This window comes from Orcinus orca, chromosome 16 (genome assembly GCF_937001465.1).
Source record: "Orcinus orca chromosome 16, mOrcOrc1.1, whole genome shotgun sequence".
Taxonomy (NCBI): Eukaryota; Metazoa; Chordata; class Mammalia; order Artiodactyla; family Delphinidae; genus Orcinus; species Orcinus orca.
In genome coordinates, this window is record NC_064574.1 from 78,078,383 (window position 1) to 78,099,488 (window position 21,106).

Genomic DNA, 21,106 nt, shown 5'->3' on the forward strand with positions numbered 1-21,106 from the left:
CGAGACATGTGGGATCTTAGCTCCCCAACCAGGGACTGAACCTGCACCCCCTGCATTGGAAGGCAAAGTCTTAACCACTGGACCACCAGGGAAGTCCTCCAACCATCTTGCTATATAGTTTATGTTTCTTTACGAATCTTTCAAATCCCTTCTGAAATAAGGTGGGATATAACTAAACAAAAATAAATCAATCCAATAACCTTTAAACAGCCCCAGTGCCAGGCACCGTTCAAGGAGAAAAAGCCCTTCCTTCCAGGAAGCAAGTTATTCCATCTCCCCAAACCTTGCTTTCCTCATCTGGAAAATAGGGCAAATCGGATGTACCTCACTGAACTGTTGAGGGATTAATTCCTGTCAGTTGAAATGGAATCTATTCTTATAGACCTCAGTCTCCAAGACTCTCTTGATAAATATCACCATCCCCTAATCCTTGCCATGGAGGAACATTGGCCCAAGCATCAAATTCGAGTTTCTCCAGCCAAAGCCCCCACCTGCTTCCTTCTAGTGGGTCACGTGGAGACAGAGGCGATGGCTGGTTGAACTTCCCTCTACCATGATCCCTCCCACAAAGCCTCTTTCCTCCACCCTATGCCACCCCAGTTCCTGGCACTCAGACGGTCAGAGGTGTTAGAAGGTAGTAGGGCTCTCATCCCACCCCTGGCATGCATCCAAGGCCGGAAGAAGTCTCAGCAGGATACTGGATGGACTGACTCAAGCACTGAAGGAGGGATCGAAAGAGGTTTACTTCTCAGATCCATCCCAGGTTTGAGATCCTATATCATAGCAATGTTGATAATAATAACATAATATTATTATTTTTTTATAATAATTAAAAATAATTATTTTAGGGCTTCCCTGGTGGTGCAGTGGTTGAGAGTCCGCCTGCCGATGCAGGGGACACAGGTTCGTGCCCCGGTCCGGGAAGATCCCACATGTCGCGGAGCAGCTGGGCCCGTGAGCCATGGCCGCTGAGCCTGCGCGTCTGGAGCCTGTGCTCCGCAACGGGAGAGGCCATAACAGTGAGAGGCCTGCGTACCGCAAAATAAATAAATAAATATTATTTTATTAATATTATTATTATCAGTCTCCAAGAAATAATTATACACCTATGTCCATAGCAGCATTATTCACAATAGCCAAGTGTCCACTGATGGATGAATGGATAAAGAAAATGTGGTCTATACATACAATGGAATATTATGCAGCCTTAAAAAGGAAGGAAATTCTGACACCTGCTACCACATGGATGAACCTTGAGGACATTATGACAAGAGAAACAAGCCAGTCACAGAAAGACAAATACCGTGTGATTCTACTTATAAGCGGTACCCAGAGGAGTCAAATTCACAGAGGCAGAGTGACATGTGGGTGCCAGGGGCTGGGGAGAGGGGGGAGGGGGAGTTAGTGTTCAAGGGGGATAGAATTTCCATTTGGGAAGAAGAAAACAGTTCTGGAGATTTGTTGCACAATGATGTGAATGTACCTAAAGCCACTGAACTGTACACTTAAATACGGTTAAGATGGTAAATTTTACGTGATGGGTATCTTACCACAATTAAAAAGTAATAAGGACTTCCCTGGTGGCGCAGTGGTCGAGAATCTGCCTGCTAGTGCAGGGGACACGGGTTCGAGCCCTGGTCTGGGAGGATCCCACATGCCGCGGAGCAACTAGGCCCGTGAGCCACAACTACTGAGCCTGCACGTCTGGAGCCTGTGCTCCGCAACAAGAGGGGCCGCGATAGTAAGAGGCCCGCGCACCGCGATGAAGACTGGCCCCCGCTTGCCACGACTAGAGAAAGCCCTCGTGCAGAAACGAAGACCCAACACAGCAAAAATAAATTGATTAATTAATAAAAAATAAGGAATGATATTTTTAAAAAAGTAATAAGAAGACTAACAGTAGCTCCTACCATTTACCGAGCGCTATCAAGGGGACCCATGATGCCAGGCCTGGTGACGCCCATCATCTCCCCAGTCTTTGATTCGTGACTGGCTCCTGAAGCCCCCCACTAGTCCACGTGCATTCACGTCACACTGGTAGAGGTTACAGGGATACAGGCTTTGCCTCAACACAGGAAAAGCTACCCCACAGGAGAGCTGTCTCCAAATGGAAGACCAGGAGCCTCGTGGGCCCCGGGGTTCCCCGTCCCTGCGGGTTTTCAAGTGGAAGTTGCCCACTTATCAAGGCCTCTTAGAGAGGGTCTGTGCAAGTTTTTAAAGGAGAGACGGGCACCATCTGCAAAGATCCTTCCGTCAAGTCACCTGGCCTCGGGGTAACGTGGGCAGAGGTGGAAGACAGCTCCCGTTTACTTTATGTAGAAAGTGAGGCAAGTTGGTAAACAGGATGGCGAGACCAAACTTCACCCACTTTAGAAAAGAAACTCTTAGTGCTTTTAAGTGTACAATGTCATAGCACTCAGAGCTGGATGGACCCCCATCCGACCACCTCCACGTGCTTCTGGGGAAACCAAGGCCCAGAGGGGACGGACTGTACCCCAGACGCCTGCACACTCAGTGCAAGTTCATCCCATAACACGGCGTGCTCTCCCATGAGCTTCAGTGCTGTGCTGGTTGCAGAGTCTTTCTTATTCACCAGAGTAGGGCCTTTAGGGAGACACGCTTTATGTCTTTGAAAACGGGCGATAATCCAGATGGTATCCTGCTTTCAGTGCGTTGCCCATGTGTTTGCCTCCAATGCATTCTCCCTGATGCCTGGTCTGGTGAAAAAGACATCAGATGTATGAACAAAACACAGCTACACGCCATGCTACGGCCGAGTCTCTCCAAGACGATGAAAGAATCCAGGTGCGAAAGGTCACGCTGTAGAACTCCTTTTATGTGCGGTTCAAACACAGGCCAAACTCTGACGGACGTTACAGGTTGGGATGGTGGTCATGTTGGCAGGGAAGTGGGGTGGGCTGGCTGCTGGAAGGGGGCATGATAGAGGCCTCTGGGGGGCTGGGAATGCCCCAAACTTGATCTGGGTAGTTACCTGGGTGACTTGCTTTCTAACACTTATCGAGCTGCTGACGTAATAAATAGCTTTGTCCCCCCTCAATAAACCGCTTTAAAGAGACACGTTTGGGATCCCCAGTTACGCAACACACAAGAAAGTTGTCTTGACACGTCTCCAGAGCTTTAACCGAGTTCCCACCCTTTGACCCAGTCCTTTAATCAATTCATCCTTTTTTTTCTCTCTTGGCCGAGCCGCAAGGCATGCGGGATCTTAGTTCCCTGACCAGGGATTGAACTCGGCAGTGAAAGTGTGAAACCCTAACCCCTGGACGCCAGGGAACTCCCTAATAATTTATCCTGAGAAAATTATCCAAAACACAAAGATTTATGTACAAAAACATTTCACCAAAGCATGTCCTACATCCGTAATACACACGCCAACACACAAAAAAGGGAAATGGCAGACAACCTAAGTGCCCCACCGGAGCTGAAACCAGCATCATACAGACTAATGACCTCGCGGAAAAGCCTGGGATGGAGACTCCAGACATTTCATCTCCGTGGGCGGCATCCACGAGTGACTTGCTCTCCTCTACTCTTCTGCGTTTTGTAAATGATCTGCGGTGAGGAGTATGACTTTTGCAATTTGGAAAGAAATAACAGAAACCTCGTTCTTAAAACAAAAAGTTTTTTTAAAGAACCAACCCACGTGCTGCCCCACCCCCGGGACAGGAAAGCAGCCCAGGCCCGGGCAAAGGGCAGACACGTGCATCACGCTGCTTCCTGGGGAAACGAGGGAGGCCTTCTGCCTTCCCCGCCTTCCGCTTGGAGGAGGAGCTGGGGCCTGGCCGTGGGAAGCCCCGCCCCTGCTGAGCCCTGGATTCTGGAAGGTGGGGCTTTAGCCCTCTCAGGTGGGGATGGGGGCTCATGAAGGTGAGCTCTCTTCTCAGAGCGGGCTCCCGAGGACCAGGCTAGGGCCACGCCTGTGCTCAGGGCGCTAAGCTAACGAAGGGAACCCTCAAACCCAGGCTCTGCCCCAGAGGGGACGGGGCAGGTGCTGTTGGCAGTGTGCGGGTGTCTGGGTCGCCTCAGGGGCCTGTCCCAGCGGGAGGGGAGGCCAGGCTCCGGTGGGCAGACAGCTCCCCGGGGGTCAGGTTTCCATTTCGTTATTTAAAGCCCGGCTCCTGGCGGGCAGGCAGGGGCGGCCACCGCCTGCGTGACCAGGATGAGGAATCGCAATCCTGACTCGGGCCCGCGTGCCCATGGCAACTGGCGTCGTGGCCTTGGAGACTAATCTCCAGGCTGCCAGCCCGCAGGGGCCTCTCTGGGCGGGGCGTCGCTCCTTGCGGAGGCCCTGGGCTGGGGAGCGGAGATCAGGCACTCTCCCAGCTGAGGGGGGGGCATCTGGCCTCGCAGCAGGGCCCCCAGCCAGGCTCAAAATGCACCAGTTCCCATGGGCACAGCCTCTGCCACACCCCGCCCCCAACTCATGGTCACGCATGTGGGGACATGACCATATGCGCACACACGCCAAAACCATCACACTTCATTCCACAGAGCACTGGGACAGACAGCAGGTGTTCCTGCCCTAGAGAGAGTCCCAGGCTGGGAGGAGATAGGATAGTTACGATAAAACAGACTTAGAAAGAAAGAGATTAAAACACAGGGCAACACTCCTTGATTTGAGTGGTGGTTACACGGGGCATATACGTAGGTTAAAACTCATCACGCTGGACACTTAAGATTTATGCATTTTACCGTTAAGTAAATTACACTTCCGTCAAAGGTAAAAAATGACACACAAGGGCTTCCCTGGCGGCGCAGCGGTTGAGCGTCCGCCTGCCGATGCAGGGGACACGGGTTCGTGCCCCGGTCCGGGAAGATCCCACATGCCGCGGAGCGGCTGGGCCCGTGAGCCATGGCCGCTGAGCCTGCGCGTCCGGAGCCTGTGCTCCGCAACGGGAGAGGCCACAACAGTGAGAGGCCCACGTACCGCAAAAAAAAAAAAAAAAAATGACACACAAGAAGCACAGGATGGTGGAAGGCGGAATCCGGGAAGACTCCTTGGAGGAGGCGATACCCAAGCTGACTGCAGTGTGTCATGTCACGTGGGAGCAGGAGTTTGCAGGGGAGGAGCAAAGCCCGGGCAGCAATACCCAGGCACCGCTCACCTACAAGGGGGATGACTGCTCTGCCCCCCGCAGGGCCCACCTCCTTGGAATAAAATGCTGAGCAAATACGGCAGGACCGTTTGAAGGAAACCCAACCACCAGCCAGGGCCGCCCACGTGTCTCAGTCGAGCCTGAGCCGAGCGCTGGGTTGAGTGGGGACGGGCCTGGCTCTGCGTGGCTGGAATGTCCAGGGCAGGGCAGGAAGTGGTGGGTGAAGACGTGGGCATGGTTGCTGGGGCCAGGTCAAGGACCTCGGAAGGTCATCATTTGGGGGACGGGAACCACCGGCAGGTTTGGGGCGGGGGCAAGACAAGGTTAGTTTAGGGGTTCCTGGCAGGTGAACTACAGGGGGCAGGACTGGAGATGGGGATCTGGTAGCTACCAAGCTTCTGCAACAGTCCAGGCCAGGGATGGCCACGTCTGAGGCAGATGGTGGCAGTGGGGCAGAGGAGAGGAGGGATGTGATCACTGGGCAGGGCAGAACTTTGTGACTGAGTGGATGGGGGTGTCCTGAGAGGGAGGCGCCTGGAGTGACACCCGGCTTCCTGGTTCTGTTGAGAGAGCGGATGAGGGTGCCCCCAGTTCAGCAGGGAACAGAGGGAGGAGGACAGGAGGCCTAGAGGCTGACTCTGGGATCCCGAGGGACACCTGTAACCCGTGGGTGGTCAGGGGCTGGGCTTGGTTGGGAGCTCTGGGCAGAAGGGACAAGATGTGCAAGACATGCGGCAGGGCAGCAGCAAAGGCCTAGCGTGCCAGGGAGAACATAGTGGGAGAAATCAGGGGCACTGAGGACAAGGGAGAGTCAGAGAGTCAGGGGAGGGGAAAAGGGTGGAGGTCAGAGGTCAGGAGGCTGGCCAAGGAGCCTAGAGGAACACAAACACGGGGGTGGGAGGCGCGGCAAATGGGTGACCCCCGGGGAGCAGATGTAGAGGGCTGAGGAGTGGAAGCAGGTGGAGGCCGGGGGTGTGGGCGAGAACGGAGGGGTGGGGAAGGCTCAGAAGGGCTTCATCCTTTAGGATGAGGAAACCTGGAACCAATCGGGTTGGATGGAGACACAGTCTCCGCTGGGGACCAGGCCTCCCGGGTCCTTCCAGATGGACCCCAAAGCCTCCGAGTTCAGGACACAGGCCCAAGAACCCTTGTGCCAAGCCCTCTGCCAATCCAGGACAATGAAGAGTGCCGACCCCACGGCCGCTTCTTTCCATCGGACGGGAAGGTGTGTGCCGGTCAGCAGAGGCCGGACCCAAAGACCAGCCAGGGAGGCAGAGAGAGTGCTGGTCTCACCAGCCGCCCCAACAGGACATGCCCACGTGGGGAGGGGATTTTGTTTTGCTCACGGCTGTCCCCCAGAACCACAGCGGGCAGTCCATGATACTTGCTGGGTGGATGAATGAGTCACTAAAAGGAACCAGAAGCCTGAAGAGTGAGGGAGAGGAGACCAAGCGGAGCCAAACTCCACCATCCTTGGCATCCAAGGCCCTGCCCCGGCACGTCCAACCCCACCACGCCTGCACCCGGCCGGCCCGAGTGCCCCTGCTGCCCTGGCTGCCCCTCTCGGCGTGAGGAGGGGGCAAGTGCCTGGGCTTTGGGTCAAGCAAAGCTGGGATCAGGAGTCCACCCAGCTATCACCAGCCTGTGACTTCCATCGGGCACCCAAACCCTCCACGCGTTTCCTCCTGAGCGTTTGGTACCACCAAACGCGCCGCTCCCGGCATCGAGAGGATCACGCGTGACATAACGTGTGAAAAGCGTCTGGCTCGCGCCTGGAGATCCTACGGGCTCATTAAAGAGGCAGCCGAGATGACGGTGATGACGGCTTCGCGCTGACATCACCTGCTGAGTGGCTGTCTCCCCCTGACATCACCCGTCTCATCATCTCCAGGCCAGCTCACCCGGGACTCCTGACGGGCAGCACAAGGACCCTTGTGTTCCCCTACGTGCTGGGGGGACTTGGGTGGGAAATGCAGGCCTGGCACTCAGCTGGGTGTCAGGAGATGGTGGGAAGAAGCTAGGAGGTACCAGCCCCTGGGACGGGCGCATCTCCCGAGAGCCCCCCTGCCAGACGTAAACAGGCCTTCTCAGAAGGATGAGAAACCTGGACGAGGAGCCCCAGGCCCTGCCTTGTCGGGAAAAGGCTGGGCGGAAGAAAGCTAGTCACCTGTGGGTGAGCTAATCGGGCCGCCGGGCTCGCTCACGGGCCCCCACCCCAACTGGCAGCCCAGCCCCACCCTCCTTCCTCCTGTTTCTGGCTTCTACTCAACCGGCCCCCTGACCTGTGAGCCACCAGGGGTGTGGAGCAAGGGTCCCAGGAACCCATCGGAAGGAACCTAGCTTCTAACTCCTGATGACACCCTGAAGTGGAGCCTGGGCACCACCCATCTCTGAGCCTCAGTTTCCCCATCTGTAAGTGGAGAACTTGGGCTAGAAGTTCTCAGCTCCAGACGGAAGGACCACCACGACCCCTCCCCGGCATCTGGCCTCTATACCTGCCCTGATCCACTCCAGAGCAGTCATCTGAGCCACCCGCCCCCTCACACCCCTTCCTCATTTCCGGCCTGTCCATAGGCACTACCCCCAACCTGGATGCCCTCCAGCCCCCCCACCCTCTTGTTCTTACTCCTTTATTTCATTATTTTTTAAAATGGTTTATTTATCTATCTGTTTATTTATTTTGGCTGCGCAGGGATCTTAGTTGCAGTACACAGGATCTTCCTTGCGGCACATGGGATCTTTATTTGCAGCAGGCGAACTTCTTAGTTGCGGCATGCATGCGGAATCTAAGCCTCCGACCAGGGATTGAATCCGGGCTCCCTGCAACGGGAGCGCAGAGCTCCCACTGGACCACCAGGGAAGTCCCCTGTTCCTCCTCCTTTAAATCCTGACCACATACACTCCAGGACCCTTTCCTCCTGCCCTCCCCATTCCGGGGGCTCCCCCAGTCCTAGTCCTGGGCCTGTCCACCCCCCTGAGCCCCTTAACCACATGAAGGATGCCACAGGACCCTAACTAATTGCACAGTATTTTCACTGCACCTGTTATGACACAGACCTAGAACTGGGGTGACTCAGGCCCAGTTCCCACCCCAGAGCTCCCAGGCGGGGAAAGAGAAGCCAAAGGTTATAAATGGTGACCCACACATGAGAGAGGAGGCCACCTCCGTTCAGAGGTCCACTCATCAGGTATTTGTCAACTGCACCTGCTGCCTCCCCAGGTCCCTGCACCCTCTGTCCGCACACTCACGCACACGTCTCATGGCTGACACGTGCTGGTGCCCCAAGTCCCAGTCATTCCTTTCACAAATAGTTAAGTGTCACCTGCAGACCCACTGTGTGCTCTAGACGAGGAACGCCACCAGACGGGGAAGATGGAGCCACACGGTCCATCCCAGGGGTGTCATGGTGAATCCCTGCCCCTGCAGGATAAGGGGGTTGGTGCACATCAATGACCAGGTCCCCAGGGGATGACACGCATTCTCTTGTGGCGGGACACTCACAGGCTCCCACACACAGGTGCACACCGATCACCCCTCCCCGGCCACAGCTGCTTTCACACACCATCACATCGGAGGCCCCTGCACCCCGGGAGCGGGGCAGGATCTAGATCATCATCCGTCCTACACTGGACAGCTGAGGCCCAGCGTGTAGGTGACCCGCCCTCCACCGCACAAGCCAGGGGGAGCCAAGGCTCCAGGCCACATTCCCGCTCCTCTCCCTGGCCCTCCCCTCCTGTGTGTACTCAGGCGGGTGCACAGACACCACTTCCTTCTCCAAACTCAAGCCCCCATCTCCACCCTCACTTGGGCGAGGGGAGCCCAGCTACCTCGATCTACCGGGGACAACCTGGGGCTCCCCTAAAGCTCCAGCCAGGTGATGTGATTCAATAAAGTGACCCCACGGGCTTCCCTGGTGGCGCAGTGGTTGAGAGGCCACCTGCCGATGCAGGGGACACGGGTTCGTGCCCCGGTCCGGGAAGATCCCACGTGCCGCGGAGTGACTGGGCCCGTGAGCCATGGCTGCTGGGCCTGCGTGTCCGGAGCCTGTGCTCCGCAACGGGAGAGGCCGCAACAGTGAAGGGCCCGCGTACTGCAAAAAAAAAAAAAAAAAAAAAAAAAGTACCAATAAAGTGACCCGTGCCTGCCCTTCTCTCCCAACCCCAGGGACTCGGACAGCCTGGAGGAACCCAGCCCAGGTCACACCATTCCCTCCTTAGGGCCCGATCACTGCTGATGGGCAGCACCCCCCGCTTCCAAAAGCCCATGGTCTCGGGAGCGTGCACAGGGCCAGCCCTTGGGAGATCTGGGTCTAACTGATGGTGTGCCACCTGCCGGGGCTGTGTGACGTAGAGCAACCTGCTTCCCCTCTCTGGGCCTCAGTCTCCTCCTCCCGTAGACACCTATGGCACCCTGCTCCTTCCTTCCTCACAGAGCAGTGGTGGGAGGTGAGAGCCAGGCCCCAACGGAGTCTTTCTATCCAAATCCCACCTTGGCCTGGGTCCTGGCTGAACCTCACTTTTCCACAAAGCCTCACAGTACGGCCGTCCTTATCAGCAGCTATGTGTGACCACCCAGTGCTGTGCTGTTAGCATCCTTCTTTCAACCCCCTACAGCAACCCTCCAAGCACAACTCTACCCATCTGACAGATGAGGACACAGATGCTCAGAAAGGCTGAGTAGCTTGCCCAAGGTCACACAGCAGGAAGACTTCGGGGCCAGCTTCAAAGCAAAACCTGCCAGAAGCAAACATGTGCCCGACACCCACACACCTCCCCTGAGCAGCGCCCCAAGCACGGCTCACTGCCCAGCGGCTCGCGTGCGGGTATCTGCAGAAAGGCTGAGGGGTCCTCCCTTGGTTCGTTATTCCAAACTGTCTTTTTTGCCTCCCTCAAGAGAGTGAGGGGCTTCAGGACAGCGGCCGGGCCTCCTTTCTGGGGTCGCAGTGAGGCCCAGCGTGGGAGTCATCATGGGTCCTGACAACCAGAAGGGACCCTACAGATACGGAGATGTAATTTTCTGAGCCAAAAACAGGGCGGAGGGCGGTGCCAAGATCGCGGACCTTCCGGGACGTTGGGATGAGTTGTGGAGACGGTGGAGATCCTGGCAGCTGTCAGCCCTCCGTGACGTGGGGTCGCCCAGTCTGCCCTCACGTCTGCAGCAGCAGACACGAAGCCAAGAAAATGGGAGCAAGGAGGCACTGGCTTCATTGCCAAAAAAGAAACCCTGTCTGAAGCCTGGGATGAGAAAATCACTCCTCTTCCAAAGTTCTATCCCTGCAGAAGGGCAGGCCGGCAGGGAGGGGTCCCAGGCACTGCCCCTGGCATCCCTATGTCCCCTCCCACTGGGCTCCAGGGTCCTGGCCCTCCAAGGCCTGCAGGGTGAGAACCCTCCTGGTGGGACTGACATAGCTCTGAACTGGCTCCCCAAGGTGGGTGGTGGGCACCCGGACCTTAGCCAGCACCAGCTCTGTGCCACGCCCACCTGCCCACCACGCCACGTGCTCACGGAAGCCTCGAGAGCTCTCGGCAGCGCCGTGAGGACGGACGCAGCCCACACAGGCAGTGACTCAACATCTCACCAGATGAATGTAGCACCTGCATCACCAAGGCTGGGTCCACCCGTACCAGGAGCGTCACTACCCACGATACCCCACCTGCCCACCCCTGCCCCCGGGCTCCAGGGGTCTCTTTTTTAGGCAGTCCTTCCAGTTCGTCAGCCCCATTATACAGATCCCAAGGATGGTGTCCACTGGGATTTACCCTGGACACATAAGGAGGCTTGAGGTTTCCCCGAGGTGACACCATGAGCTCCCGGGGGCAGAAATCAGTGCCCCTCTCTCCTGCTTGGTCCCAGGGGCCACCAGCCTACACTCCATCGCACCAACTGCTCAGCAGCCCCCTGCCTCCTGCCTCCGAGCAGAATCTACAGCCGCCAGGTCCCGCTGCGGACTCTCCTCTCTCCTCCTCTGGGGTGTTTCCCATACCCTGATCACTCTCACTCCCCTACCACCACCCCCCTCACCACGGTCTGCCCCCAGACCTCCCGCCAGCTGTTCTGCCTCAATGTGTCCACCCAGCCTCCAGAAGAGGAAGCCCGGGGAGGCTCCGGGGCACCTGCCGGAGGACAGGGAGCCCTGGACCAAGAGTCACGAGATGTGGTTTTGCATCCTGAGTCTTGTAACTCTGGGACCTTAGCCACGTGTCTTCCCAGCCCTGGGCCTCGGCTTCTCCATCTGAAAGGGAAAAGAGGTCCCCTCCAGCTCTAAGGGTTGTGGCACACCCCATCCAGGAGGCTCAGGAGTAGGGGAGGGAGAAGGGTGCCTGAGGAAGGTGGCACGGGGGCTCCCACAGAAGCTCTGGGCCCCAGCCCTGGACAGAAGTCACATCCTGAAAGACAGACCCCGACTGGTTGCCAGGGGATGAGTGTGTGTGTATCTACTTAATGGGTCAGGACTTCTTTTTGGAGTGATGAAATGCTCTGAAATTAGACCATGGCGAACACTGCACAACTTTATGAATATATGAAAACACACTGCAGTGTACATTTTACTTTTTTTTTTTTTTCGACAGCACTATGCAGCACATGGGATCTTAGTTCCCTGACCAGGGATCGAACCCGGGCCCCCTGTGGTGGAAGCACGGAGTCTTAACCACTGGACCACCACGGAAGTCCTGAAGTGTGCATTTTAAAGGAAATAATTTTCAAAAAAAAAAAAAATCCAACATGCTAGAGAGGAAGAGAACAAAGTCCCTAAAGGCACCACTGAGCCCCAACCCGAGGCTCTGAGGACCTACCCACAGGCTTCTTCCTGGGGGGATACATAAACCCCTCTTTGTTTACGCCTCTGTACTTGGGCTTTCTATTACCTGGAGCTAACACGCTCCTCACTGATGGTCTCGTCCCTGTGCCACCCGCCGGGACTGGAGGGGGCTCCGCACACTGGGCGGCATGTGTCTGAGGCTGGTGGTCAGGACTCAGCTAAACGTCAAGGTCCTGGGCACGGTCGCCGCCAGCGGCCTCTGGATCGCCACACAGATGTGTGCACACGCACGTGCACGCACAAAAGCATGTGTCTAAATAATCCAGGGGATTAACTGTTCTGAGGCTTCACACTTGTGCTCTCTCCACACGCACCAGCTGCCCTTCACGGAGGGGGAACCCCCCAAACTGGTCTGCACACAGTGCCCCCCACCACCATTGCCATTACCCCCCGGATGCCTCTGAGAGGCACAGCCAGGCCAGCAGAGGCAGCAACTGGGGACGATGGGGTGAGCCTGTGAGAGCTGGGATGGAAGGGTGGAAAAGCCCCTTGACCTTCCAAGGCCCCGCCCCAAATGTCCCGGCACCCAGCTTGCTTCTAATTCACTTAACAAGTGGGTACAGGACACTCACTGTGTCAGGCAGCGAGCTGGGGGCAGGGATGCAGAGGGACAGGGCAGCACGGCCCTGTCCCATTGGAGGGAGACCGACAAGTACAAGGCCAGTTGGGACACAGCAGGCGAGCGGCGCTGAGCTGTAGGAACACAGAGGAGGGGCACTTAACACAGACCCGGGAGGGGACATCAGAGAAGGCTTCTGGAGGGAAGTGACATCCAAGCTGGGACCCGCAAGAATTAGCCCAGTGAAATGGATGGGGAGCGGGAAAACGTGTTTAAAGGAGAAGTAATAGCACATTGTGAAGCAAGACGGGAACGCAGTATGTTCTGAAAACTGATGAAGCTCGTCATGGCTTTCATAGGAACAGACAGGGCCTGGCTGGGAGTGAGGCAATCAGATGAAGGTCTTCACCTGGATCCAACACAGGCCCCCCACCCCCCCAAGTTGGTCCCCGCGGAAGACCTTCTGGAGTGTCATTTCCCATCTCTGGACCCTTTCCTACACTGCTGCCCCCACCTCGCCCCACCCCAGACTACTCCTGAATCCCACCCGTCCTCCAGTCACCTCCTGCAGGCTGCCCCCAGGCCCACTGGGGAGTACGGTGGGGCCCATACCCCTGGGTAGCCCAGCACCAAGGTACGACTTGGCATCGGGACGCCTGATCACCCACCCCAAGGGTCTGAGAGGTGGACACGCCAAGGGGACTAAGCACTTCTACCCCTGGGGTTTTCCCAGCTTACAGAAACAGAGACTCAGCACAGCCCACGCGCCGCGGGCAGAGTAGGCAAGAGCAGAGCAGGGAATGGTGGCGGCCAGGGCCTCTCTGGGCAGGCCTGGAGCTCTCCAAGGGCCAGCCTCTGGGATCATCGTGTGACAAGTTGAGAAACCACTCTTCACTGGGATGGGGACCAGCTTCTCCCAACTGAACATGCGGATCCTCCCAAGAACCCTGTCACGCAGGGATAACCACACTCATTTGTTCAGGTGAGGCTCAGAGAGGTAAAGTCACTCGTCTGAAGTCACACAGCAGGTGAGGGGTAGAACTGGGGCTCCAACCCTTGCCTGTCTGGTTTCAAAGGCTCTGATGGTTAAACGGCACCCTGCTGGGAAGCGGGGAAGCTCTAAGGAAGCCAAAGGAGCCTGCCCCCAAGGAGGGGCACTGGCCTCCCACCCAGGGCGTCCAGGAGCATCTCCCCGCCCTGGATGTGCAGAGAACAGAGCATCTGAGGCAGTGGCTGGCTCCAGGTGGGCGGGTGGGCAATGGACCAGGATCAGAGGGAGGATGTGGTTAGCCTATCCACCCAGAGGACTGCACCCCCCAGCCAGGGTACACATGGAGAACAGGGGCACCTAGCTCCTTCCCAGAGGCCCTACCTTTCCCAAGCTGGGCCTCTCTGCTGAAAGCCACCACACCTGAAAAACCAGCTCCTGGATAAACATGAGACACCAGATGGGCCCAGTCACAAGACCCCCTTGGAGCCCGCCAGGACCACCTTGGAGCTGGCTGGGTGGGTGGGCAGGCAGGAGTCCTGCCTGCTCCAGGGAGCCACCCAAGGGCCCTTCTGCACAGGGCTAGCCTGCCATGGTCCCTCCACCGAGTACAGCTCAAGGGTGGGACTCAGGGGTCCAGCTTTTGAGGACATGGGGGAGGGGACAATGGTGGGGTGGGGGGGGCAGCTGGCTCATCAGGAAAAGTCAATGACTTCCTCACAAGAAACAGTTAAAACCCCCCAAATCTCTCAAGACACCCATAGGCCATGCTGCTGTCACCCACGGTGCTCCCTTTCCTTAGGAAGCCACGACCCCTGGGGGGGCCCCCCTTCACTCAGGGACCGCCATTCATGAGCCCACAGGCAGCGCCGCCTCCATTTTCTAGATGGTCAAACTGAGGCTCAGCAGATTGGCAGTCATCCAAGCCACGCACAGCAGGCAGGCGGCAGAGCTGGAATCGGCCTGACCAGGAGCTTGGGACCAACCGAAATCTCAGTGCTGCCGTCCACACGGACATTCAGCACATCTGTGGATCTCAGATGGGTGGCAACCAACGTTTTATCCAGAGCCCTAACAGGTAACTTGGATAGAAGTGGCCCTACTCCAACTCAGAGGGGGACACGGGGTGCTGGAGGCCGGCATGTCCCCACCTCCTTCTCCCGCGGGGTCCCGTGCCCTCCAGGGCTCTGCGGAAGCCCAGCAGCTTGTGTGACCCCTGCTGAGGCTCATGCTGGCCCTGGAAACCAGATGCTCTGTTCTGTTCACAGATGACCAGGCCGAAGCACAGAGACGTGGTGTCACCCACCCGAGGTCACACAGTCCCATTCTGTCTGACCCTAAATCAGGCTCCTGCCTGCCCTCCTCCCATATCCGCTTGTTTCAGGAAAACACAGAATTTGTATCCCAAACTATAGAGCCGCAGAAGTGGAGACCAGGGACTCACTGCCAGAGACCCCCAGACTCCTGGGGGAGCGGGGCACACAGAGACAGGCAAGGCACCACCGGGCACAGAGAACTTCCCTCCCTTCAGGTTCACCCTCTGCCCCCAGAGCATCAATTGTCCAGGAAGCCACCTGGTTATTGGGCGGGTGGAAGACTGCAGCCCTGAGGGCGGCTGCAGGCAGGTGTAATTTCATCGGGAGCTCCCCGTTGGTGCAAGTCACCAGAAACGGAGGATGAAATTCCAGCTCTGCGGACAGAAGTGTGCAGCGATCCTGGCTCAGGGTCAGCTCTCAAAGCGGGTGGGGAAGGGGTGTCTTTGTGAACATGAGGAAAAGATACCCCCTCCTCTGGGCGGCCCCGAGCCAGAGCTCAGCTCTCCTCCACGAGAAGAGCGGCAGAGCTCTGTGGTATAGCCGTGCCGTGGAGTACTACTCAGCCACAAAAAGGACCAGCTCCCGATGCCCCGACAATGCATTAGGCGGAACGGAAGAAGCTAGACGCAGGCTGCATACTGCGTGATTGCATTTATATGACGCGCTAGAGGATGTGAAGCCATAGAGACAGAAACCAGATCAGGGGTTGCCAGGGGCTGGGGGAAGGGAGGGGGCTGGCTGCATACCGGCTTGAGAGAAACTTTGGGGGGGATGGAATGTTCTACGTCTTGACAGGGGCTGGGCTATGTGAATGCATGCATTGGTCGAGTTCCTTGGACGGCACACTTAAGCCCTGGGCATTTCACCAGATATTCCTCATCCCTCGACAATATACATGATAACACGTGGGGTGAGCCCTTCCTACGTGCCGGCCTGGGGCTGGATGCCAGGACCTGAGACCCTGCAGACCTGGTGCCTCTGCAAGTTTCGCACTAGCTTGTGGAGTGACCGACGGATGGATGGACAGATACAGACCCCCGCATAGGGCAATTCTGCCAGTAGCCAGAAAATGTACCTTGAGACCCCACTAGACCCCACCAGCAAACAGGCCTGGTCCTGCCCAAGCCTCCAGGAGAGAAGCAGCCTGAAGAGTCTCCTCCAGCTACAGGCCAGGAAGGGACACGGCCTCAGCTGTCCCTCCTTCCCCAACCACACAGCCAGGCCGGGCACCTAGGAGCTGCCCAGGACCCCAAGCCCTCAAGCTGGGACCTCTCGCCTCTGGCTTCCCACCCCGTCTCCACTCCAGACCTGCAGCGGTGTGACCCACCTACCACCCTCTGGAGCCTCCACCATGCAACTCCGAACCCCCCAAAACCACAGCACCACCACCGGGCTCAGGCAGGGCGGGGGCATCATCGCCACTTCGCACACAAACACACAGCCCGCTGGGGGCAGGGGACTTGGGTCACTCCCTGGCCTTGCGCCCTCCCGTGACATTCCAGGGGCCTCAGTGCAACACAGGCGCTGGGGCTTCTGCCTCGGATGGTGGCATGGCAGCGGGGAGGTAATTCCCAGCAACCAGCATGCTGTACCCACCCGGCATCCCTTTAAAGGGACAGCCCCTCAAACCTGTGACCAGCCCACCAAGGACTCTCCCCTACCAGGGGCCCCGGAGGTGCGATCTCCAGCCTTGGAGAGGGGAGCACCAGAGACACGGCCTCCCAGGGCTCAGGCCTGGCTCTGCAAATCCTAAGTCGGCGTCAGACAGGGCGACCCCGGCAACCTCCCTGCTCCTCCCAACACTTCTTCATACACCGTATGGACTGCAGTGGCACAGAAGACTGAACGCCAGGGCCTCCCAGCCTGGGGATCCCTGAGGCCCCACACTACCCAGGCCTAACAGGAGATCTGGACGCTTGGACCCCGGACAGGAGAAAGCCCAACCGAGGAAATGAAAATCGCCGCTGCCTGATTCAGACTCGCTCTAGACCATCCCCCGCCCCTCAGGTTGAGTCCTGACCCCAACTCCAGGCCCCAGCCACACCCTGAGTCCCTCCCTAGCCCCCAACAGTCTCACTGCCCAGAGGCCGCAGCGGAAAGGTTGCCGGAAAAAAACACAAGACCCCCAGTTCAGTCTGAACTTCAGGTAAACAGGAAGTAAATTTTTAGTGTCACTGAGAGCCCCAATACTGCATGATCTGTTGCTTAGCCGAAATCCAAATGTAACCGGGTGTCCCTCTTTTAACTGGCTAAATCTGGCAGCCCGGAGCAGGTGGTCCTGAAGGAGGGAGACAGGTGGGCACACAAATAGCTGTGGGTCAGCCAGGCCCAGCTCGGGACCAGGAGGGAGTTCGGAGCGAGAGCTCTGCTCCCTGCCAGGCACACCCCCGCCACTCACGCCAAGCCCGTGCCTGGTCAAAGCAAAGCCTCACCCCGAAGTGAACAAGGGCAGTGCCCCACGCGCCATCCTCCCCCAGCGCTCTGAGCCTCTTTGTGTCATCAGACATAACCCATAGCACGAAGTCTGAACTGACGAAATATCAACCCCAGTGAGACAGTCCCAGCCAGACATCCTGCAAATGAGGAACCCGGGCGGGCGCCCAGCGAGACTGGCTCCCCTTGGGACTCACCTGCACACCCCAACATTTACACCCAGAAGTCTCCACTGTCACCCTGTCACCAAAGGGGTGACATGCCACTGTCTTCGGACCAGGTTTGTCTCCTTCACTCCTCCCATATAAAACAATCCTCCCCACCTGCCCCTGCTTGTGAATTCCTGCCGGGATTCCCTTCCAGTCACCACAAGGGGTCACATCTCATAGGCCCCACATCCTCCCGGGGGATCCCGAGCCCTCGGTCCTGGGTCTCGCTCTGCTCTCCGGGACTTGTGAATTAACCCTGCAGCTCCTGTTCCCAGTGCCCCCTGAGGCCTCCACAGAACCCCTGGAGCTGGCACGCCCTCCTGGTCTGTCCCAAGGAACCTGGCTCTGTCCTGGCTGCAGGGCATCAGAGAGAGAGATGTCCGCAAGTGGCTGAGAGTCGGAGGATCAAGAGACGCTGGATGGATGACGCTCAGGGAGCAAAGCCCCAGACTCAGGTTTGGGGGAGACACAGGCTGGGGTGATGGGGTGAGGGGCCTCCCAGAGGATGTGGGGCAGGAAGCTCAGGAAAAGACCCCGGGATTCCAACCATTGTGGGAATCTGCCCCAGAGACGGGAATTCAGGAACAAGGCGAGAAAGTGTGCTTAGCAATTCGGACCCTGGGGCAGGACTTCATTCATTCATTCACTCAATAAGTATTTGGGGACCAGCCCTGGGGCACCACGGAACCAAAAGCAAGCCTCAGTCCCCGCCCTGTCCCTAGTACAATCGGGATGTGTAACTCTTGATTAAGATCAATGTTGGGACAGGGGAAGGACAGAAATGTCATGGGGACACAGAGGTAGCACCTTGGCCAGTCCTGGGAAGGTCTGGGAAGGCTTCCGGCTGGAGGACATGACAGCCAGCTGAGTCCCGACAGAGGAGAGGAAAAAGGCAAATTCTACAGCTCTTATCCCCCATCCTCACCAAGTGGGGCCATTTCAGGAAGCCCTGCCCCTGCAGGTGGGAAGAACCTCTGAGGTGAGAGGAACGGCACGTGCAAAGGCCATTCAGGAAAACTGTAAGATTGCAGGTTTCAAAGAATGGGCCCAGGAGGCAGCGGGTGGGCAGACGAGAGCCAGAGGACACGAAGCAGAACCTGGAATGAGGATGGACCAGCAGATGCGGTCTGTGGTTCCAAGGTCACGCTTAGGACACGAGAGCCCCAAGCTGTCACCCACCACATCACCCTCAGATCCTCACCCGGGGTCTCCAACAACTGGGCCATTACCAAACTGGGGACGCCCTGGCTGCTGGAGACAGGGAGGCTGCAAGAACAGCTGTCTCCGAGACCCCTATCATTACGTCTGCCTTTCCGACTATTTCCAAGCATCAAACAACTAGAACCACGTCAGAAGGCTAGCCAGCTCGGGGAGACTGCCTTAAACGAACAGATGAAGCACACTGTAAATAAATGACCCTTCCTCCAGCATCTAGAGAACGGTCCTCCTAAGTAGGTTAAGCCTGCCCCTACAATGCTACCTTCCCAGACCCAGTTTTGCAACCTTTTCCCCCCAAGTCCACCCACATTTTGAACGAGTGGTCAGTGAGTGGCGGCCGAGAACCAACCCTGCCTCGCTTCCTCCGCTGGGGTCCTCTGGGACCCTTTGAGTCACAGCCACAACTTTCTAGGTCACCCTCGGAGCAGGGTACAGAACGGGGTGTGGTCTTAAGCTCCCCACCTCCCAAAAGCAGATTGGGGGCTCCGACATCCTGTCCCCTTGGGGCCAGGCCTATCCCTTGGTCCACAGGTCCCTGTTCAGAAGAAGGCAGAGTGTACCCCCCACCCTCCTGGACCCCTACTCCTGATGGCCACCTGACCACCCCCATCCTTTCTGCCCTTGTGCCCGGCCCCTCCCTGCCAGCAGTCACCAGCCTCCCCCCCACCACTGCCTCTCACTCTGAATAAATAATCGATGTCGATGCCCTTACCCTTTGGGAATGACGTTGCTGAAATAAATGGGCTGCTCAGAGGCACCTCCCCAGCCCGGAGGCCCCAGGTCAGTACCAGGGAGCAGCAGTCCTGGCCACCGAGCAACCAGACACACAAGGGAGACGATGGCCAGAGGGGTCAGAGCAGCTTCGGGCCACCCCTTCCTTCTGCTGTGGGCAGTAAGAGAAGCCCCCGCAAATGCCCACTCCTCTAGAAGCTGTCCGGGCCTGCCCCACGCCCCACGTCAACAGCACCATACTCCACCCAAGGCCATCGCCTTCCCCACGTGCCGGGCAAGGAGACCCTACATGCCGAGCTCCCTCACTTGGGCTATGATGTGGACACAGGAGCCACCCAGCCCAGGTCTAGTCCTGGGAGCCTGGGTCACAGGGCCAGATGTCCAGGGCTCGAGCCCCCTCCAGCAATGCCAGCAGGGCGGAACTCTCAGATGCACTGTCCCCCTCTCCCCTGGGCCCAGGCCGGGGCATCACCCCTCTCCCTGGCCACAGGCAGGGGCTGGGGAACCCAGGAAAGGCATTAAGCCCATCATACTCAAAGCCCATCCACATCCTATGGCTGCTCCAGGGGCCTCCCCACCCATCTGCGGGAACTCAGAGACCACCCACAGACAGAGCATCCTCAACTTGCTCCTCTGAAAGCTTTGCGACCCCCACTGCCATCCTCTGAGTCTCCTTCCCCCCACCCCACGAGGAGCTCAGCTGCCACCACTCAGGCCAGCCCCCTCCCCAGGGACCCCAACAGGAACCACTGTGCCGGGGCAGTCCTGCCTGGCTGTCCTGTTCAGTCCTGCCTGAACTCAGCCTATAAGTGGGGGGCACCGGCCAGGAGACCGGCCCAGCCCGAGAAAGGCGGAGGTGGGGGGAATTGGGGGGCGGGGGCCGCGGCCTTCCCAGCCCCCTCCGCTCCCACACTGGCGCCCGCCGTCTGGGCAGCACAACTGACCTCATTCGCCAACTGCAGCAGCCTGCGGGCGCCCGCTGCCCGCCCCGGGCGCCCCTACATCCGGAAGGGCCGGGGGGTGACAGCTCCCGACTGCCACCCCCTCCCGGCAGGTGGGGGCGGCCGTCCCTCCCCTCCCCCGGCCCGAATTATAATCCCAGTCACGTGCCTCCCAATGCACCCAAAAGCCGGACCCAGATTCTGTAACACCTTGAGGGGGAGGGGCGGGGGCCCCGGGGGGGGGGGGGGTGGGAGGAGAGGGGAGAAGGGCCTCGGCGCCCGCCCCCCGCAAAAGTTTCTCCTACCTTGGAGGATCCCCAAGCGCTCCTGCCAGCGGCGCCCCGGCCCCGGCCCGCGGCCAGGACTCAGACTCCTGCCGCTGCCTCCTTAATTAATCCAGGAGAATGGGGGAAGGAGAGGCAGAGGGAGGCGCGGAGCGGCGGAGGGGGCGGGCGGGAGGAGAGCGGGGCGCTGGGCGGGGAGGGGGCCCGGCGGGGGCTCTCGGGCCGGCCGGGGGGCTGGCGCTCGGCGGCCCCCACCCCCGGCGCGGGCTGCGGCGGAGGGCGGGGCGCGGCGCGGGGAGCGGAGCCGAGAGCGGGAGCGCAGGGAGGCTCTTTGTTCTGTAATCCCAGTAAGATTGCCAGCCATTCGCCCCGGCCCTAATCCCAGCCCCGCGCAACACCACCCTCCATTGGCTGCCATTTACATACGGGATTAGCCCGCCCTGCCCGCCCCGCGCCCCGGCCTGGGCACCGCGGGGGGAGCGCCGTGC

At 58.4% G+C, this 21,106-nt stretch overlaps 1 protein-coding gene across 9 annotated transcripts in view; it reads right to left on the reverse strand.

Moving 5' to 3' along the window:
- GTF2IRD1 (GTF2I repeat domain containing 1) overlaps positions 1 to 20,920 on the reverse strand; it is a 112,673-nt gene extending 91,753 nt beyond the window's left edge. For 4 of the 9 annotated variants that reach the window (XM_049699856.1, XM_049699857.1, XM_049699853.1 and 1 more), the window contains exon 1: positions 20,640 to 20,916. The gene's annotated coding sequence lies outside the window, so the exon portion shown is untranslated. Of the gene's footprint in view, positions 1 to 20,639 lie in introns of all 9 variants that reach the window. The other 5 variants (XM_049699859.1, XM_049699854.1, XM_049699855.1 and 2 more) reach the window with 4 other exon arrangements.
- Between the last annotated feature and the right edge of the window lie 186 nt (positions 20,921 to 21,106).